The sequence below is a fragment of the Protopterus annectens genome, chromosome 5.part1 (assembly GCF_019279795.1).
Source record: "Protopterus annectens isolate FY-2018-M chromosome 5.part1, PAN1.0, whole genome shotgun sequence".
Lineage (NCBI taxonomy): Eukaryota > Metazoa > Chordata > Ceratodontiformes > Protopteridae > Protopterus > Protopterus annectens.
The window spans coordinates 428,571,349-428,593,188 of NC_056736.1; the positions used below are offsets into that span (position 1 = coordinate 428,571,349).

A 21,840-nucleotide genomic window follows, 5' to 3' on the forward strand; every position below is an offset into this window, starting at 1 on the left:
AAGTGTCAAGACTATTTTAACTAAGGTAGTGGTCTGAAACTTTGCTGTGGTGATTAGTTTATAATCCTTGTAAAAATGTATGGTCTTAAGGCAATAAATGACAAACTGTTTAAATGGTATAAACATGTGACTCTAAAGTACTTTGAGGTGATGCTGGTCTGATGAATCATTTTCTTGTTTTATAAACCATAAGAACGTCTTAATGTTGTATGATTAAATTTAGTTTGTATTCAATGTCTTTTGTCAGTTCATGTTATTTCTTCAAACACAGGGATGCTTTTGGTTTAATTTCTTTTATTGTATGAGTAGTCTTAGTACAATGCCTGGTGACAAAGCATACATACTTTGAGGTGATGCTGGTCTGATGAATCATTTTCTTGTTTTATAAACCATAAGAACGTCTTAATGTTGTATGATTAAATTTAGTTTGTATTCAATGTCTTTTGTCAGTTCATGTTATTTCTTCAAACACAGGGATGCTTTTGGTTTAATTTCTTTTATTGTATGTGTAGTCTTAGCACAATGCCTGGTGACAAAGCATACATTCAGATTTCTTAAAAATGCCAGATTGTATTAAATCCTTTAAATGACATTTTTAACTTTTTTTCTAACTCAAGCACAGCAAAACTCGACCATGGCAACTATTAATGTCAGTGATGGCCAACTCATGGAATTTACACTACTTGGATTTCCATACCTTCAAGAATACCATACTGAATCATTTTTTTGTTTTTCTGCTTCTTTACATAATAGTACTTCTTGGGAACTCTTCTTTGCTGGTTGCTATAATAACAGATAAGGAGCTGCACAAACCCATGTACACACATATTTCAGTACTGTCTGTTTTAGATATTCTGACAACTACTGTGACAATTCCAAAGATGTTGTCAATATTTCTCATTAAATCCAATGCTATTTCATTTGCTGGGTGTTTTGTCCAAATGTTTCTTTATTATGTTATTGGTGTCTCTGAATCTTTTCTGCTTGTACTGATGGCATATGATAGATACATGGCGATATGTTATCTGCTGCACTATGCATCTGTGATCACCGAAAGATTTTGTATTCAACTAATCATGGGTAGCTTTGCCCTCTCTTGTATAATAATAACATCAGGATCTGTTTTAACTGCCACCAGCCCATTTTGTGGACAAAATAAAATTGAGAACTTTTTTTGTGATCACTATTTTATAGTAAGATTGATCTGTATGGATACTACATTTATTACATACAACAATCTCACAAGTGCCTAAGTAAGTATATGCATACCTTTTACTTTGGTGCTGTTTTCATATTGTAAAATCCTTAAGTCTGTGATAAAGATTAATACTGCAGAGGGACGGAAGAAAGCTTTCTCTACATGCAGCTCTCACCTTTTAGTGGTGACCATGTTTAACTTATCAATCATTACTGGGTATGCATCATATGGCAATATAGGAAGCTTAGATGAATTTCATGGCACTGCTTATGTTCTGCATGCTGTTTTATCACCAGCTCTAAATCCCATCATTTATTCTTTGAGGAACAAGGAAGTCAAAGTAGCAATTAAAAAGTTTGCAGTAAAAGCAAAAGTGAAATGGACAGATATGAAGTAGCTACACACAAAGTAAAAGACAGATGTGCCAATGCATGGCTACACATATTTTTGTATAGACATACTTTATGTGAAAGATTAAATGATTTAATTTTGCAAACATTCCTAGAATATGTGAACAATTTAGGTTAATTGTATTTGGCATATAATGCACATTAGAATGATTTCTATATTTCTAACAGTCAGTTAACACTACTTTGTGAAAAAGTATAAGAACTGTAGCTGACAAATACACGTGTGCATATGTAACTAGTTAATATGTATTATGTACCATTAATACTTCCTGCCAGTGTGAACCTTATTCATATATGTAAAAAAACAAACAAGGTCAAGGCAAAAGGTTAAGAGTTACTAGGAAAATGAGACTAGAAACAATGTTTTAGCAGCATGAATATTTGCAGATATTTTTTTTCTCTAAGCACAACACTACCATGAACACAAAATATATTGGGCTATTATAGTCATTTGACTAAAGATGGATAGTTGACTGAATTAGACTTAGGGGAAAAAGGACTTGTGAATGAAGGTACTGGCTTTGCTCATATGCCTTCCTAACTGCCAGGCCAAACCATGAACCTTAGGGTTACATTTAGGATAGGAGCAATGTTGAAGATTATCATGGATTCTCATGCCTAGATGTGCACAGGCATCTGGTATAAATAAGAATGTAAACTTATTTCAATCACTTCCACAATAAAGATCCTAACAGCACTTGTTAGTGTTAGAATAAAATGAAGACTATATTGGATTTATGATAAGGGAGCCACTAATTTAAAAAGGGATACATTTTTTTTGTATTCCAGAAAGGTGCAAATTATGTAAATGCCTCTGATACCAAACCAGGAGATAGTGCTGGCCTTATAAAGGTCAGTGAAGTGAGGTGAGGTGATAGTAAAGTCTTGTATATTTTTGTTTGTTTTTAATGCATAAATAATCATTAATTAATTTGGAGGGTGCAAGGTTATGAGCTAGAGCCATAAAGGTTTTGAATGTGCCAGCAGCATAGATTAGGTCAGGAAGAATGTCTAAGGATTGTAAAAGTAGATGTAAGGGTTAAAATCAGAGGATGTCTGACTTAAGGCATCTCTCATGTTTTACCACTTTATTCAAAACACAGGGATGTCAAATCTTCCAAATGGAAGGCAAAGACATGATTTTATTCTAAACAAGAAGTGATGAAATAATTGTAAACTATTGTTTCTATTGATTACCCAACTTATGGATGGACAATCATGGCTGTGTGTCATCTAGCAGGGTACTGAAGTATGGGGGCTCCTAAGGATGGCAGAATTGATGCCCATGTGTGAGCTTCTTAAAGGCTCAATTAACATAGTTAAAAATTAGGATTTTTGTAGAAAGACACCAGTGGCCTAGAGGGAAAATTCACTGACCGCAGCTCAGTTTGACACTCATTTGTTCAGTGGCTCATGCAACCTCGGACATATAACCAGCAAGTGTGAGAGGTGGGGCAGGGAAGTGGGTTGGGTGAATAAACAGAAGGAAAAAGAGGGCAAAAGCCTGAGGGACAGGCTAATGATAGACAATATTGAGGGAACAAAAAAAATGGGATTCTTGTAGAGAAAGGGAGGACAATGGAAGATAACATTCTAAAAGTCAACTCTTGCAATGCTGGTGCTCAAAAATGCACTAATAGGTGTGGTCAGGGATGCCATGAATGAGCACATATCCTGCAAACAAAAAGTAAAACAGAGACATTATAGCTATATATGAGAAGATATAAATTTCAAGGGGCAGGCTATTTCAGCTGTATACCATGTTTGAAAGATGGAGCTGTGAAGATGGACCTTTATGATGCAAAGGAATCAAATTAAAAAAAAGACTTGGGGGGAAAAAGGACTTGTTTTGGCAGGGCAGGACCCAATCCAGCAAAACAGATTTAATTTTAACTGATGATAAAATCATGTGTGATATATCTTATGGATGGGAGGGATAGGTTTATCAGACTGCATTAGGGCAGGAGGTATAATTGATGAAAGAAGAGGGTGGTTTACACTGATGGAGAATAAAACCATAGTAGAGGAGAGATGCAGGGGAAACTTGCATAACTACAGCTGGCAATAGCAGTTAAGGCAGAGTATTTCTCTGTATTCTAATGACTGTGTGTTTGGATAGGTGGAAGCTGAGTGGTGGGGCAGAATAGTGGGTGAAGGCAGGAGAAATAGAACACAAGAATAAGTCTAAGTAGGAGGCCTTCAAAACAGATTGCATTTTGTTCAAGAGAAACGTTGAATACGGGATGATAATTGAAATACAAGTTCTTAGATAAAGTCTCAGAATACCCAGTTTTACTGTTTCCTCATGTTTAGCTTCTTCTAAGGTTTCTGTCTCACTGAAAACATTTGAGTTGGTTGTGCTGTATCCTGATGTGAATCTGAACTGCTCATCTCCCATTTTACTTTCTACTACTCTGCATATTCATTTATCAGTCACCCTCTCCAGAAGTTTCATGTATTGTGATAGAAGTTTGATCCCTCCATACTGCCCACAGTTTGTGAATGTCCCTTTTGTTCTTTAATAATTGTAATAATAAAACAACCTTAGAATTAGGGATTCTCATATGTACCACTGAATATAAATTCACCCATAGCAGTATCAGGCCATCTTGTTGCTGAGCATGACCTTACCTTATCTTCATTGTCACACAGACAGTTTTGAAAATGGCAAGCATTCAGTGACAAAACCAATAACATCTTCTGGAGAGATACACATGATTTTATATAACAGTTATCCAGTACTGAAATATTTTGGTTGTGCATCATTACTTACTCTGATTTTAAGTCACATTCACTTCTCAATGAAAATTGGGTATAATGCAGTATGTCTGACTATGGTATGGAAATGATTGGGGATGCCAATATCTATGAACTTATATTTCAGACCCATCAAGAGTTCTATATAAAGGTTTCAGAAACTTATCCTTAGAAATTCAGGAACACAAGACTGCTATTGTACCTTAGTAATTTCAATGCTGTTGAGTTTGGAATGAGATCTTTAGTCATGATGTGTCTCTTTGGTTGCTTGTTTTGTTTGTTTGTTTACATATGATAACTGGAGTAATGCACTAACCCAAAATGATCTTTTTCTAGACTCAGCCAGGAAACATTACCTGCTTAAGTGACTTGGTGAGAGTCAAACAGTAGATAAATGGAGGCCAGGGGGTGTAAAAACCATGGACTGCAAGAAACAGCCTATTGACAAGTCATAGTGTTACAGAAACCTTATTTTGTCTAATTAAATATGGTTTTAGTTTTGGAGTAATGAAAACTCTGTAAACATATATCCAGAAAACATACTGCATTACTAAACCTTAATATATACGGAATGTAAGTTAACATGTCAGAAATCAAAGTCTATAACAGTTACTGAGAAAAAAAAACTTCAGTGAATTGTTCATGGCCACACAGATAAAAAATGCACATATATTGGCTGAAAATGTCTTCACCTAGATGTTTCAGTTCATTTCAGTGCTGACACTGTCATCACTCAGCAGAGGGAATGTTGTGCATGGCATGAGCAAATGCAAATGATTTATTTTAATCTGGTCATGCATTTCATTCCCATCTAACCACTAGTAACAAATACCATCAGAATACTGCAGCACACTAGACAGTCACAGTATAAATGACTGTGCCTGTGCATTACTAACAGGCAGTATCACAGCCTTCCTTTGAAACTTCTGACAACATTTTCAGAATTATCCTTACGCAGCCAAGTAAACCATGTGTCTGTTATGATCATATTGTCATTATACAGTTAATTGTGAATCACATCTTTCAAATGTTGAGATATTCATAAAATGTTCAGAATTTTGCCTCATACTTTCAGTCTGCTCTTCATAAATTTTGTGTTTTTCTGGAAAATCACTGAGAATTGAAGTCACTAAATAAGTATGCGTCATTGAGTTCCAAACTTCATATGCTTCAGAATATGTATGGCAATGCAAATCTTGTTATTTTAGCAACTTTCTGTGTTCACAATAACAATATTTAAAATCTATTCCTGATTTTTGGACCTTTCCCTCCACCCATTACTTTGACTTTGTCCAGATTTCTAGTGCTTAAAGGTTAAGAGTTATGGTTTGCCCCAGTACAGGATCTGACAGTACCATGTTACTCTCCAATGATCACAAGAAGTTTTGATTATGCTGTGTTTGAAATGACAAGAATTGTGTTTTGTCCTGTGAAAGATATGCCCCCGGATTCACAAATCCTCCATGTAAGACTAAATAAGTCTTTCTCGGAGGCTGCAATGGAATGGTATGACATCAGCGTGCCATGAATATGCGTGAGGGCATGCTGACTCAACCGTAAGTCTTACATGGACTGTGTAAGAAAGCAGGGGGCGTGTCCGACTGCCGAGCAGTCTAAACGTTCACATCCCTGCAAGTGTTGACAAGTAAATAAACTAGAGCGAGTCCGCTCAAATGTCCCTGCACCCAACACCCCAGTGTCTGATATTGTAAACCCCCATCACACTTCTAAAATGAATAACATTAAAATGTTGTTTAAACTCCCAAAATAGCTGCCCGTATTTGCGCGTGTCTGCACGTGTGTGCGCGGGTGTGCCCATTGCTTAGCTACAGTTAGCATTACTGACATGGAAGAGCATAAGAAACAATGTTTATGCAAATCACACCAAATAGCAATAGCGTACTGGTAGAGCGTTCCCACAAAGAAGAGGCATTCATGGTTTGAGTCCCACCACTCCCTTTCGTATTTATTTTTTAAATCAGTATATGGAATAATACCCAACATATATGTTTAAACATAAGTAAAAAGCAGTGAAATAGCCAATGTATCAGTGAATAAAATAAATATGTTAAAGGATCCCAATATAAAATTGCCTGCAGTTAAGCAGCGCTTCACCCAGCGCAATATAGTTGCCCCTAGCTAACTCGCGCTTTACCCAGCGCAATGTAGTTGCCCATAGCTAAATCGCGCTTCACCCAGCGCAATGTAGTTGCCCATAGCTAAATTGCATTTTACCCAGTGCAATGTAGTTGCCCATAGCTAAATAGCTCTTTACCCAGCGCAAAATAGTTGCCCAAAGCTAAATAGTGCTTTACCCAGCGCAATCGGTTTGTGAGGAGGTGTGCGCTGTGCCAACCAGTGCACCGTCGGGCAAGGTGGAGCAACGTAGAGCAAAGTTGCTTAAACACAGCCACAATCCTAACTTGTCTGGACAGTAGTAAAATAAAATGCAATGATAAGGTTTGAACCCTGGACACTGTACACCCTAGTCAAAGTACACAACCACTAAGCCACGACAACTTAGGATAAACATCCATTGTTAACATATATATAGTAATAAATGTTTGATTAACCATTGCTAAGCAGGTCTGCAGTCAGCAGAGAATATTCAAAAATGGCCAATCACAGAAAAGTGGGGGAAATGCAGCATATTTAAGCCACATAGGCAGGAATACTCGCCACAACTGATTGTAGCTCCCATCTGTAGTTAGAATGTCTGGTGCTGGGGAGGCAACACGCTTTAGAGCGCAATGCTGGGGTATCAAGGAGTCAAGATATATGGTATGCCTCCTAGTCCATCGGCATGAGACCTGACTCCTGCAGGGCCAGTTCCAAGGAACGGAGTATAAGGTGGAGGCTTGGAATCAGTTGGCTCATGAACTCACCAGGGCCACAGGCATCCCTCGGACTGGTGAGCAGGTCCATCGCCACCACGCAGACCTGAAGAGGCAGAAGCAGGACCTTCTGAACCAGTGGATCCAGGAGGCCCGTCAAATGCGGGATGCCCCACTACTAAGTAGGTAGCCATGGAATGCAGTATGTAAGATAAGCTAATATAGTCTAAATAATGGATAGGTATGTCTCAATATCCCTTTATTTACTCCACAGCTGCAGGTGCTCATGCTATGAATCAGCAAGCCTATGCAGATAGGCTGCTAAGGCTGCACCACCAGGCAGGTTAGTAAATATTATGCATGTATTGTTACATAATATATGTGAGTGAGCATGAGAAAAGTGTTTAAGCCCAATAATATAACAATAAAATGTCCTGATTAAATCCTCTGCATGTACTGTTATATAACAAATGTCAGTGATCCAGAAATAGAGTGTACTAACCCACCAATCAAGGTAAAATAATTCTGGAATACTATCCCTGCATGTACTGTCATAACATATAAGTGAGCAGGCCTGAAAAAGAGTGCTGTAACCTATCAAGAAAGGTATAATATCTCCTGAATATGTCTTCCGTATGCACTGTAATAACAAGTAAAGGAGAGAGCCTGTAGAAAAAAGTGTTCAATGTAATTAATAAAGGTATAAAACCTGGAGTGTGTCTGTGTCACTTACTTTGAAATGTTGTACCCTTGCAATAAAAAATAGTACTGTTGTATTAGGTGCTGTCGACCCACACTTCTGCAGTCCCATAGGAAGTGGATGAAGGAAGTGGCAGTAGCTGTGAAGTATAAAACATTAATTCCCTAAATAAATCCCTGCATGTACTGTTACATATCATAAGTCAGATAGCCAGGAATAGAGTGTAGTAACCCATGAATAAAGCAAAAACATGTCTGGAATATTATCTCTGCATGCACTGTCATAGATAAAAAGTGAGTGAGCCTGCAAAACAGTCACGTAACATATCAATAAAGGTATAACATGTCCTGAATATGTCTACTGTATGCAGTGCAATGTGAAATACAGGAGAGAGCCCATAGAGAAGAGTTTTAATGTAAATAAGAAAGGTATAATACTTGCAGAGTGTATGTGCCAGTTACTCAGAAATGTTGCTGTACCCTTGTAGTGAAGAAATGTTACTCTGTTGTTGTAAGTGCTGACAACCCCCCAGTAGTGCAGTCCCATATAAAGTGGATGAAGGAAGTGCCATTAGCTGTGAAGTATGTAACAGTCCTAAACAGTTGTGAAATGGCTGACATGCATAGGTAAATCTGGCACATGAGTAGCCTGTCAAGGTGTACCCCAGAAATGTTAGTGTGCTACCTGAAAAGTAGTGTTGTGTAGAAAACAAGTAAAAAAGCCAGGTGAACACATTCAGATGTGCAGATACATAAACAAGTCAATTAAATACAAGTATGTAGCAGTAACATCTGCATCCTGGACAGTTACCATGTCAGATATAGGACAAGTATATCATGAAGTAGCAAAACCCATAACACAATCAAATGCATGTTGCCTAGTGTAAGAATACATGTGGGGGATATACACCTGCAGTCAATAGGAATGTAGTGTACAGTTAAAGTAGTAATAAGATGTTAATGGAGGTTTCTTTTTACACCCTACTCCATGTGCATAAACAATGCAATTCCACACCTCAGTGGGTATGTCTAATCTGATAACATTTGTTGGAACATATGTCCTATAGTTATATAAAATCTGCACTTACTTTGATGCATGTCCCTTGTTAAAACACCACAATTTTGGTGGCCTGTTGCCACCAATCATCCCTGCATGCTGTTGGAATGCCCACTGTCATTCAATACATGCATGTGTTATGCTTGCTGTTCAGCTGTTGTAACCCTGGTGTGTTGTGTTAATGTGAATATTACTGCATGCTGTTACAACTAACTTGGAATGCTGTTGTCTATGTTGTAATTAAACACACCTAATCACAGAATGTATGGGAAGGCCAGTCCCAGCGGACCCACCTGTCCCTCCTCAGCTGGCAGTTGCACCTGGCACCAGCAGGTCTGGTGCCCAGCCCGGGCCACCCTCCTCTGTTGGTTCTGTGCCACCTTTGGGTGGAAGTGCTGCAGGGGATGGGGCTCACCCCCCCTGCAAGCGTGGGCGGAGAAGGGCCTCTTGTCACCCTCCGATGTGTCTGGGTTGTGGTGCGTAGGGAGATCCAGCATTTAGTCATTGATCCCCTACTGCAGCTTGAGGCGAGAGTGGCGCGACTCACGGGTGAGCCTGCACCTCCTACGCAGCCCCCAGCACAGTGACCCTCGGGTATGTGAAGGTCCAGTGGTGACTGCCCATGGATGGGGATCTCAGTCCCAGTGTTACCATCTGTGGGCTCATGGGTTTGCGATTTCCAAACATCCGCCCCCGTCAATTGTGTTCACCCACCCCATGTGTCATACTCCACCCCTGTATGCATCTTGTTTGTCTTGTCTGTTTACCTACCCAACCTACCTCCCCAAATATACCTACTTCCTCTACCCCACTTTCCACTCTCCCCTGAAAAAAAACAAAAAAAAAAAACAAAAAGGGCAATCTGTACCCCAAAAAAAATTACGCTCCATACATAGCTACCCATTTCACACACATGTCCATTTGACATGTGCACTGATAATTCGAATTGGCAGTACAACAAACTATATTGTCCTCACCCCTCTCTCAGGGGTGGAAGGTTTCAGATTTCACTCCAAATTTCCAACATATGCACAGCTGTTGCTGGTAAAGAAATAGGCAGCTATGGACCTTCCCTACACTCATCCTGCACATCCCGAGCTTGTTTTCCTACTGTCTTTCCCTCTTTGTGTCCCCTTTTTCACCACTTTCCTATCTTCCCATTTTCTTTTCTTTCAAAGAAATTAGCGCGGTAGTTAGCGGGAGTAAGCACTTTTAAGCAGTAGTAAGTGGGATTAAGCGAGTGTGCGCATGTGTGCACTTAGCTAAGCATAGCTAAGCATTGTGCAAACCTGCTTACACCTGCTTAAAATGCCTTAGTCAGTCTATGGCAGGGCCCTTGTTCTGCTTAGCAGCAAAAGAAAAAACCTCTGCCAGTCTCGAACTCCAGACCATTGACACAACAGACTGCACAAATTACCACTAAGCCACAGCAGATATACAAATAACTTGGTTCTGAAATAAATATATCATGCATTACAATCAGGGAATGTAAATATAAATTAGGAATGGTATACCACAAACCCTTTTCTGTGGGTCTTTACCAACAGTGGTTGTGGAATTGCATTACATGACTGTGAAAGGAGAACCAGCCATTCTAGCAGGGAATAATGTTACAGTAGCACCCTACAAACACCACACAGTATCAAGACCAGGATAAATACTGGCCACAGGAATACAGACAATAACCACATTTGTATGGCAGTTAATTGTGTAAGTAAGAAAAAAGTACATACTTCCATGTATCCTGTGTTAGCATTTGGAGGGGTGCATACATGTCTATACTGAGATGTGTGTACTGGAAGCAGCAACATTCAGGCTTGAGTACAACATGCATATAACTGGCTATAACCCTAGCATCAGATAAGAGACATATACCAACCTTCAGACTGACACAACGGTGTCCAGAGCAAACAAGCATGGGCCCCACTTTGGAAATCTGAAAGGGCTACGCCTACCTAACCTAGCATTTTATAGCAGTGGGCTGAAATCACAGTGAGTAATGCAATCACCAAACAGCAGGCTGCATGCAATTACTGAATGGTGGGCAGCAAATGGTGCAGAGGCTGTCACATGCACAAGTGCAGATACCTAGAAAAGCAGGCTGCACCTGCAGTCCACACATGCAATTATATCATTGCAGGTGCTGTGAGATAGAGAGTGAGAGAGAGAGAGACACGGACACAGACACAGACTGAGACAGAGACTGAGACAGAACAGAGTGAGGAACTGAGACCAAAAGTTAAATAGAGGGCGGAAACCAAAAACAAACCACCCATTAAAAAAATGAAAAACTACTACACCGTACCACACTGAGCAGGGAAATACAAAGGTAAGGTATGTAATTAACATGTATGTGTTGGCATGTTGTAGATGTTCCTGAAGAGTACTCTACACACTGCAAATCATCCATGTGTGGCAGCAGTATGTATCTATCTGTATCTGCACATGTGCATAGGGCAAGGGACATACTGCAACTGTTAGTGAAAGGTGGACAGATATCTGTCAGTGAAGGTTGAAATGTGCATATATCCATGTAGGTCATAGTGTGTGGCCTAGAAGACAGCATGCAGTGTGCAGGAGTGGCCTAAGGTCAACTGTTGCCCAGGCAAAAGGGCTCCATGCCACCCCCTACCACACTTCCTGGTGCCCCCATCCTTGTCTAACTACACCACATAAATAGTGGAAAAGCATCCCTGCCAGAGCGGCGGCCTAGGCGGCCACCCAGTAGGCCTATGCCTAAGGCCAGCTATGGTAGTGTTGATATATGTCATTTGTTGGTTAAATGCTGTGGGACAGCTTTTTCAGATCTGCTGTGTTACATACAGTGAGGCCTGCTAATGCTACAAGGGCTGAGGACACCCACATGCAGTCTGCACAACACTGTGCAATTTAATCACATACCTGTACATCCCACAACTGTCGCATAAGTGATATCCCCACCATGAAAGGTGGATTGTACATGTGCCTATATGTACATACATGTATACAGCAATGGATGTGTACATGTAAGTGTATAGATATGCATATATATATATATATATATATATATATATATATATATATATATATATACACACATATAGAGTGAGAGAGAGAGACAGAGAGACACGGGGTCATATGTACCACAACAGGTGTGTGGTGACAAAGGCATGGACTGTAGACAAGTGTTGATACTGCAGTGCCATTCCACCTTCCCAAAATGGTGTACCCATTAACTACCACATAGGTAAAGTTGTACCTAACATTGAAGGTGTGATAAGGGAACATGGGACACAGGTGGACAGTAGGCTCCACTTTGATGAAGACAGTGCCACACTACACCTGTAATCTGTCTGTGTGGTATGTTTGATGACAACAGGTGTGTCATCTATGGAAGTATAGGGTAGAGTTCCCCTCTGCTCATCACAATGCCCTGTGTGGTATGTACTTCACATGACAACTACACCAGGTGAACAGGCCACAGACAGACCTCCCAAAGTGTAATACTGTCTGAAAACAGATGCCCTATGCAGACTGAGTCACAAAACCACAACTACACTGTATTGCATACTGGCCACACACAGGTGACCTATGCCGGACATACAGAGGTATGTCACACCCATAGCTGGGTGACAACCACCATGGCAACATATCACAATCCTTCAGGGATACACGCTCTAGGGCCCTAAACCTTGTCAGCTCACTAAACAGGGATAGGTTCCCATCTCAGAGAAATGCCATACACCAGAATAAACCACATAGCAATAGCAAACAAGGCTCCTCCTTAGCAGTTGTTATAAATACCCCTGATGATTGTGTGGGAGATTGGTAATACACCCCAGGAAACACCTCTGTGTTTCAGGTTGGCAGGGGCAAGTGAAATCAAAGTGCATGTGTGTCAAAGGCCAGGGTAACATATGTCTAGGCTGCCATAGGCCCTAGGGCCAATAGCATATTACCTACCTATGACACTATGCACTCACACATGCACTTAATGCAATAGCTGCTATGTGAGGATGAATAGGTGTAACGCTGAATGTGTGCAAGGTCTGTAAAGGTGTGACAGCTTAGTGTGATGTTGTATCTGACATGGTAGTGCCTATCCTACCTGTGAGGACAGCAACTGATGTGTAATGTACTGTTAGGCAGACAAAGTAGTACAGCATATGATGTGATGTAGTTCTCCATTGACGAATATGGTGTCTCATTGTAGGCTAAAGCAATACATGTATGCTTAGTGAGTGGTACTGCCGGTGAATTCATCACCAATATGAACTGTAGTACTACCTGAAGCTGTAGGCCTACACAGCACAGTATGGTGTGCATTCACATTGCTTGGAAACACTGTCATGTGTGTTTCCTGTAGTCTGCACAGAGGACAGAATGCAGGCATAAGGGTGTGTAAGTAGTGGCACACAGTACCGTATGGTACACAGGTAATGCTCATCTGTGTTGGCATACAGTGTTGCGTTGTATGTTAGCCTGATGTGTGTGTGATTATGCCTGTACAATGGCTGCAATCATAACTGTGTTACAGGGTTAACGTGTGTATCCAGCAACATATATAGTCTGTTACAGTAGTATGACACCTATAGTAACAACTGGACACATCTGTTAGGCAGGGCTAGGGCATCAATGACTAGGGTGGTTGATTGGTACTACTGTACCTGTACTTTGCATCCATTGCAATGGATGACATCTCTGTTGGTGCATTGGTGTGATATACACCCCTGTCTTGAGGTTGTGCAATGTGTCACAAACAGTGTGTTGGGTACTGTTGTATAGTGGTGTGATATATAGAATCTGCCAGGCAGTGTTAGTTAGTTGTGGCCTGAGAACCAATAAGTGGTATTGAACGTGTGTAAACTCTGACAGACAAGAGGATGGTATATATGTCAGTAAAGTGATATCTGTGGGTAAAGGTGTAACGTGTGCCACAGGACACTCTCACATATATTGTTCATATCTTTTTCAGCCAGATGGCCCACCAATACAACCCAGCGTACACAGCGGATGAGGAAGAGGTGATACTCGACAGCCTATTGCAGCGGTACACAATGCTCTTCTCCAGAAGCAGCCAGCACTAGCAGGAGCGGACTGCACTGTGGCAGGAACTTGTTAGTCAGGTAAATGACATAGGCATGTATAACCGGACATATGAGCAGGTACGCCATCACTGCAGTGATTTAATTAGACAAGTCTGGTGGCATGTGTCTGATATCCAAAGACAGCAGCTTGCCACAGGTGGTGGGGTGGCCATTCATCCCCCCCCTCACCAGAGCGGAGGAGCTGCTCCTAAGCGTGCTGGCTCCTGGACAACAGCTACATCAACCTCTGACATGTGTTGTAATAGAGGCTGGAGCCACCCAGCACATCCACCTGAAGCAAGCAGGTAACATGCCCTATCTGTAGACTACAGTTAACTGTATTGTTAGATTATGTGTACGTGAGATGTGTACTGTGTGTTTAGCAGTTCTGCTGCCTAGTGTTGTGCAATACAAATAGTTAGAACAATATCCCTACACCTGTGACTGTTGACTGTTGTTGTACTGCAGTTTAGCATACCCACTGTAGCAATGCCACAGTTGTGGCCACTGACGAACCCTCTCATATTCTCGTAGGTCCCTCTGTTGTGACAGCAGGGCAGCCGATACATGCTGGTGAGTGTGTTATACCTGCAATGTTGGTAATGAAATATGCATGTCATAGGTGAGGTGTAGGCCATGTACACGTAACACACCTACGCATAATGCATGCCGTGCATGTTTGCTGTGAGATGTTGCACAGCTCAGTAATGTCAGTAGCTGCCTCAATGGCATGCAATACACAGAGCATGACCCACAGTTGTGGCAACCCCGTACTGCACATTGGATAGACATAGTTGCAACACTTTTACACAACATATGACATTTATCACATGCAGTACACAAAGTCATGCTACATATGGCATAACCACACACCCACTGTAAGGTCACACTTCAGTATCCCACATGTCATTCACACACACATGATGTACCTCAGGGGTAGGGGCCTATCATGGGGCTGTGCAACACTCTGCAACACATAACACAGTCACATTAGGCAATGCTCCCTACTGGGCACCTTATACACCCATGTACAAAGTGGCTGTGTAATACTGAACGTATCCACGGCACTGTAGTTCAGGTACAGCATGCTAGGCAGTGGTAGTAGCCGTGAGTGCCCACAAGATGCATGATGATGATGATGGCACATGGTACTACACCCCATCCGGTTACAGTGACCACAGTACTACACATAGCAGTCTTTGCTGTGCACCTCATTGTTCTGTGTGTGCAAATATATGCACCTATACACACCATGCATAGCATGTTGTGTGTGTGCTTAGATATGGTAGTATACACATTTTGCACAACAGTCGCCATCTGTACAAAGAGTCACATATATGTCCTGGAATGCTAATGGGTGAATAGGTCACATGACACACATTGGGTATGTGTGGTGTTTAATGTTGCAGTCATGTAGCATGGCATGTCATGGCTGGCACCAACATATCTGCAATATGTCCCACATGCACCATAACCACTGTGCAATGTCCATGTCATGCATTGGGATTCCTTCACGTCTACATGCACCACTCATCCCATCTCTGTACATTGCATGCATTTGCTACACCTGTGCCCACTATTATGTGCTATGGACACAGACACTGTCATCAGACATGGCAATCTATGTGTCACTCAGTTAACACATGCAGCCATGGTATGTATACCATTGAGTGATGGTGCACATGACATTGCAGAGCAGATAAAACTTGCACAGCAATGTTGTGTCCATGTACACATTGTGTTCCAGGGTGTAGCCAATCACTGAACAACTACACACATGCATCAAAGCCATGTATAATGTCATTAGATAGGGCTGTCTACACTTGCACTGCATGGTGTTGAGAAACACATGGTCTGCCTGCTGACATGTGTGGTGACTGTTTGCCTTGTGATACTGCCACCCACCATCACCCACTATTGTGTATGTGTTGGATTGCTGGTGTGTGTGTGTATGTGCTGTGGTGAGCAGTGTATTTCTGTGCATGTGTGCATGTGTGCATGTGTTCATGTGTTCATGTGTGCATCTGTGCATGTGTTCATTTGCTCATGTGTGCATGTGTTCATGTGCTCATGTGTTCATGTGTTCATGTGTGCATGTGTGCATGTATTCATGTGTTCATGTGTTCATGTGTGCATGTGTGCATGAGTGCTAACATCATGTACAGATTGTAAAGTGCATTTACTGTCTTCCTTTCACAGGTGCTGAGTTAGGGGTGGCTGAATGCAGCAGGGAACCTGGTGTTACCACCACTAATAGTGGAGATGATGAGACATGTATTGTGGCACAGGAAGGTCTGACAGGGTCTGCCGTTGGTCCACCAATCGACAGTACACAGCAGTCAACCCCATCTATGTGCACACTCATACTGCAAATGCATCCCTCGTCACCAATGGCCATAGCTGAGGGACAGCATACAGTTGGCATTGACCAGGAGAGTGTGGTACCCATGGCACGTGCATCCCCTCACAGCAGCCATAGCCGGATTACCGGAACAGTACCACATAGGCAGATGTCCAGGGGTTCTTGGTGGAGCACCACTGGTCATATTGCCCCTGGCAGATGTGCCCCTGGAGGTATAACAACCTCCAGTATGTTCCAGGCTGTAATGCAGGCACAGGCACGTATGGAATGGTACACCCGACAGGGTCTAAGGGCGCAGAGGGCCCATTACACTGCTATCAATGACAGCATCCGTGACCTTGCTGGTGCCATCCGGAATTACACCGGGGTCATTGATAGCCATTGGAGGGAGACATTAGATGCCCTCCACAATGTGTTAGCCATGAGCCAGGACCATGCGGGACAGATGAGAAGCCGATGCAGACGCATGCCAGCAACAGCATCAGCTGGCAGTCGTTGCGGACGGACCATGGATCACAGCCACTCCCGTAGTGGCAGTACCAGCCCCAGCAATGCTGGGGCTGGCCTGTCCATTGACCATCCTACTAGACCACATGCTTGTGGCGCTGGCCAGTCCCAGCAGGGACATGGGTGCAGTCATCATATCTCTGCCTCTGATGATAGCACCCAGTCAGGGTTGGTACCTGATACTGCCCATAGCACCCCTGCTAGGCACAGGTACTGTGTCCGTGGCCGGAGACAGTGATCTGTACGGCCTAGCAGGTACAGTCTGTGGCTGTCCCACAACCACCCGTATATGGCAGCCACATGGTGGAGTTGTGTGCATGCAGACACACACACACATTTACCATACAACTAAGGCTCACACATACACACACACATTACATCAACATTGGCCCATGCAGTACTGTTGTCCCTCACACACACACACACACACACACACACACACACACACACACACACACACACACACACACATGCTGATTGGATGGGTCAATGTAAGGTCTGGCAAACCTAAAACACATCCTGTGCATATGATGACACCTGCGCCACCTCCTGTCATTTGTCATATTGATGGAGGAATAGGCTAACATGGTTCTGATGCACAGGGTGACATTATAGCAGTGTAGCAATAGTAGCAAGTTGCCAACAGGAAGGTGTACTGATATCCTTGTAGGTATATCTGAGCAGGCATAATGCATAACAGCTCTGATAGCCATTGTAGCATTGTTTACACCAGTGTTAGGTCTGAGTATGTATTGTCCATCCATGTGCCACTTGGCTGAGGTGTACAGAGTTGCCAGCATGTGTTTGTGAGTGGACAGTATGTGTGTGATGTGTGCATTACAAATTAGTGGGTGTACATCTGTGAACATGGTGTGTGCGCACTGTCTGCATGTACTTGCATAGTGGACACGTGGGATGTGCAACATACCCTGTTCTATACATTGTTAACATCTCATGGTATCTTTCGATAGCCAGTATGCATTCTACTACAGATATGTACTAACATGGGTACACGTGTATATGACATGGGTTGGCACTATGCTGTGGGTGATACCGTTGATATCTGTCAATGATCTGCAGTCTGGCAGTATACACCACCTCAACAGCATGACTATAACCAATCATTAGATGATGTCCTGACAAATGACTCACAGTTGTAGGGAACTCAGTAACAGTTGGATCCTTCCAGTACTATACTATAACAGTAACCAGTGGTATTGACTGCCACACATTCCTGGAAACACACCTGTGTGGCATATAGCCCTCTTAGGTACATGCAAACATACTAGGGATATGTCCATCCACATCTGGAAATGCATGCATTGGCCTACACTGCATTCCCCGGATGGGACGCATATCCTACACAAGGGTATCAGACAGATACCTGTTGTCCAATACATGCTGTATAGCAGTACACCATCTATGGCATAGTCATCCACATTTACTATACATACTATCCTGACAGTACCACATAGGTGGAAGTCCTGAACATGTATGTTGGGTACCAATGTGTACAGACAGACACATGTTATGTCATCTGTCCCTTGGTATCTATATATCCATAGGTATTGTGGGGTCCCTCAGTGTTTCACATAACACTTTAGGGGCCTGCATGCATATCCACAGGGCTGGTGCACACCTATAATGACTTTCCATTATTGCCAGTTGTTGTTGTGTATGAACATGTCTGACATATACCCCGGCAATTACCCTCACTCACAGTACTCCATAGTATGTGTCATGTGTGTGTGTGTGTGTGTGGCAGGGATGTCCTTGGCCACAGATCACTACATTGGCCAGTCATGACACATACATACATATGTGACCTATGATCTGAGAAGCAGCGGCACAATCTGTCGAAGGTTACAAATGTATTCATGTAGTATGCAGGCTTCACACCTATGTACTGATTGAGGTCACATGTACACAAATATATTTGACACCCAGATACCCGATGTGTGCAATGCACATACTGTTTGAAACATATGTCATACCGTAGTAAAAGCAAAACACACACTGCATTGCCGACCTGTGGCACGCACACACACACACACACACACACACACACACACACACACACACACACACACACACACACACACACACACACACACACACACACACACACACACTCAGCATTTGCAGGACTAAAACCCCTACCTAACGATGTTATGATACTAGAGAGATACACATTAACACAGCCCCCTATATGCATTACTGGGTGGTGTCTGTTCTCCTTGAATATTTGTAGGATGCTGACATCATCAGACTTTCCGAAGAGGTATGTACCTCTTTTCATCTGTTTTCTCAGTCTCCAAAAAGGCTACTCCTCTCAAAGGAAATCACACACATACACCCCCCACACACACACTTGGGGTTTGCAGGACACAAACCCCTACTTAACTATATTATGACACTAGTGATATACGCATGAACACGGAACACTATTTGCTTTACTGGGAGTATTCATTTCCAAAGCCCTATTTGTAGGATGCTGACATCATCACACTTGGCAAAGGGGTATTCACCAGTCATAATGTGTTTCCCCAGTCTCCAAAAAGGCCACGCTTCTCAAAGGCAATTTTTCACACACACATTCATACTCAGCAGTTGTAGGACTCAAACCCCTCTCTATGTTATGACACTGGCGAGATACACATTAACACAACATGCTATTTGCTTTATTGGGAGCATTCATTTCCAAAGCTCTATTTGTAGGATGCTGACATCATCACACTTGGCAAAGGGGTATTCACCACTCATAATGTGTTTCCACAGTCTCCAAAAAGGCCACTCCTCTCAAAGGCAATCTCTCACACACGCACATTCACACTCAGCAGTTGCAGGATTCAAACCTCTACCGAACTATGTTATGACACTGGCGAGATACGCATTAAAACAACACACTATTTGTTTTACTGGGGGCATTTATTTCCAAAGCTCTATTTGTAAGATGCTGACATCATCACACTTGGCAAAGAGGTATTCACCACTCATAATGTGTTTCCACAGTCTACAAAAAGGCCACTCCCCTTAAAGCCAATGTCACACACACATACACTCAGCAATTGCAGGATTCAAACACCTACCTAACTATGTTATGATACTAGTGAGATACCCATTAATACAACGTGCTATATGCTTTACTATGTGGTTTCGATTCACATGCTATATTTGTAGGTTGCTGATATTATCAGACTGGACATGGTAATGTGTGTGCAGGATTCAAACACCTACCTAACTATGTTATGATACTAGTGAGATACCCATTAATACAAAGTGCTATATGCTTTACTATGTGGTTTTGATTCACATGCTATATTTGTAGGTTGCTGATATTATCAGACTGGACATGGTAATGTGTGTGCACTTAGTGTTATTCAATCTCAGGAATGAACCTTATGGGTCAGCAGGTGTGAACATCTTGAACAGGAATACATAATTCATAGCTTGTGTGATCTATCTGTGGACAAGTACCATTCCTTCATATGACAATACATATTCATGCACAGATTGTAGGTTATGTGGATACAACATGTGTCTGTGATGTTGGTACAGGGCTATTCAAAGTCTATATGGGACCTGTGTTGCTCCTGTCAGTAATGTATGTCCTGGTTGGCTGCTTGCAAGATATCTAGCAGGTTTGGGGAACATGATGTGCCCATTAACATACCACAGACGTTTGGGTTGTGTGTTTGTCAGTTTACAATATCACTGTTCCTGACTGCAATCATGATGGATGCCATGGACTAGCATTTTGGACTTCGTAGGCTTATAGGTATATAGTTCTCAAGGTGTGCTGTGCACCAACACTTGTGGGGTGTGCCACATGTTGCTGTAACACATTCAACGGTGTAAGATCCTGTAGAGAGTGTGAGGCTCAACAGACTGTTCGGGTGCAGTGTCTGTTTGTCCTGTTGTTCACTTAAGGGGAAACAATGTTATCCATGTGATGGGATTCATTTGGCATTGGGAGGACCAGTTTACCCATTCTACATGTGATATCTCCTGGTATGATGCTTGGGCCTTTTGTCACTGGGAGGTGGGTATGTATGTATGAGCCTGTCTGACAGGATGTTGATATTGTCAGTCAGGTACAGTTGACCCTGACTCAGGACATATATGACTGTACATCAATATTTCTGACATAGCTGAAGGGGGTGTAATGTTTCCATCTGTACTCCTCTGCAGATTATCTTTCCACAGCAACAACAAACCTGAGCACTAAACCCTGTTATACTCTTTCACACACTTGACACACTACTGATCCTTTGTGATCAATCGACAGTGTATGTCATCATTATATCCTGGCATGTCCAAAGGTCAGTTTCTTGAGTACTCTCCAGTCCAGCTGGTGCATATTTGAATTTTGACACATTGTTACAACTGCCTTATGTATACAGGGAACACTGTCCTCCTACCAACAAACTCAGATATATGTGAGAGGTACAACTGTATGGACAGACAGGAGGTTGAGCTCTCCCATGCCATGACTGGCACAGTCTATCAGGTGGTGAAGGTAACCACAAACACCACAAATAGTCGCACATGGACCTATGACAAAAGCAAACCATATACATTGGCACACAATGACATACTTGGAGCATCTAAATATACTCTGCCTAAGCAGCAGAGACATACAAAGCAGACACACAAACAACTGCTAACACACAACCATGCACATATATCACATACTTCACAAAGTCATTGTGTCACACAGTCACTGCGCTTAGGCCTACACAACACACTCATACACTTGTATTAGGTGACTGTAATTGTCGGTCACACTGACATCCCACTCACCAGGCTGAACAAGGTGAAGGTCACTTTGTGCTGTGTGTCGGGTGCCAGGATATGCCACATGACACATGCACTGTTGTAAGTCCACTGCAAGTACAAATATGGCTCCATCATTGACCATTCTGGTGTGTAAACCCTCAGACGTTTCTC

At 42.2% G+C, this 21,840-nt stretch overlaps 1 pseudogene; it reads left to right on the forward strand.

Annotated features, from left to right (window-relative positions):
- The first annotated feature begins 656 nt into the window (after positions 1-656).
- On the forward strand, positions 657-1,595 carry LOC122803193 (annotated as a pseudogene).
- The last annotated feature ends 20,245 nt before the right edge of the window (positions 1,596-21,840 follow it).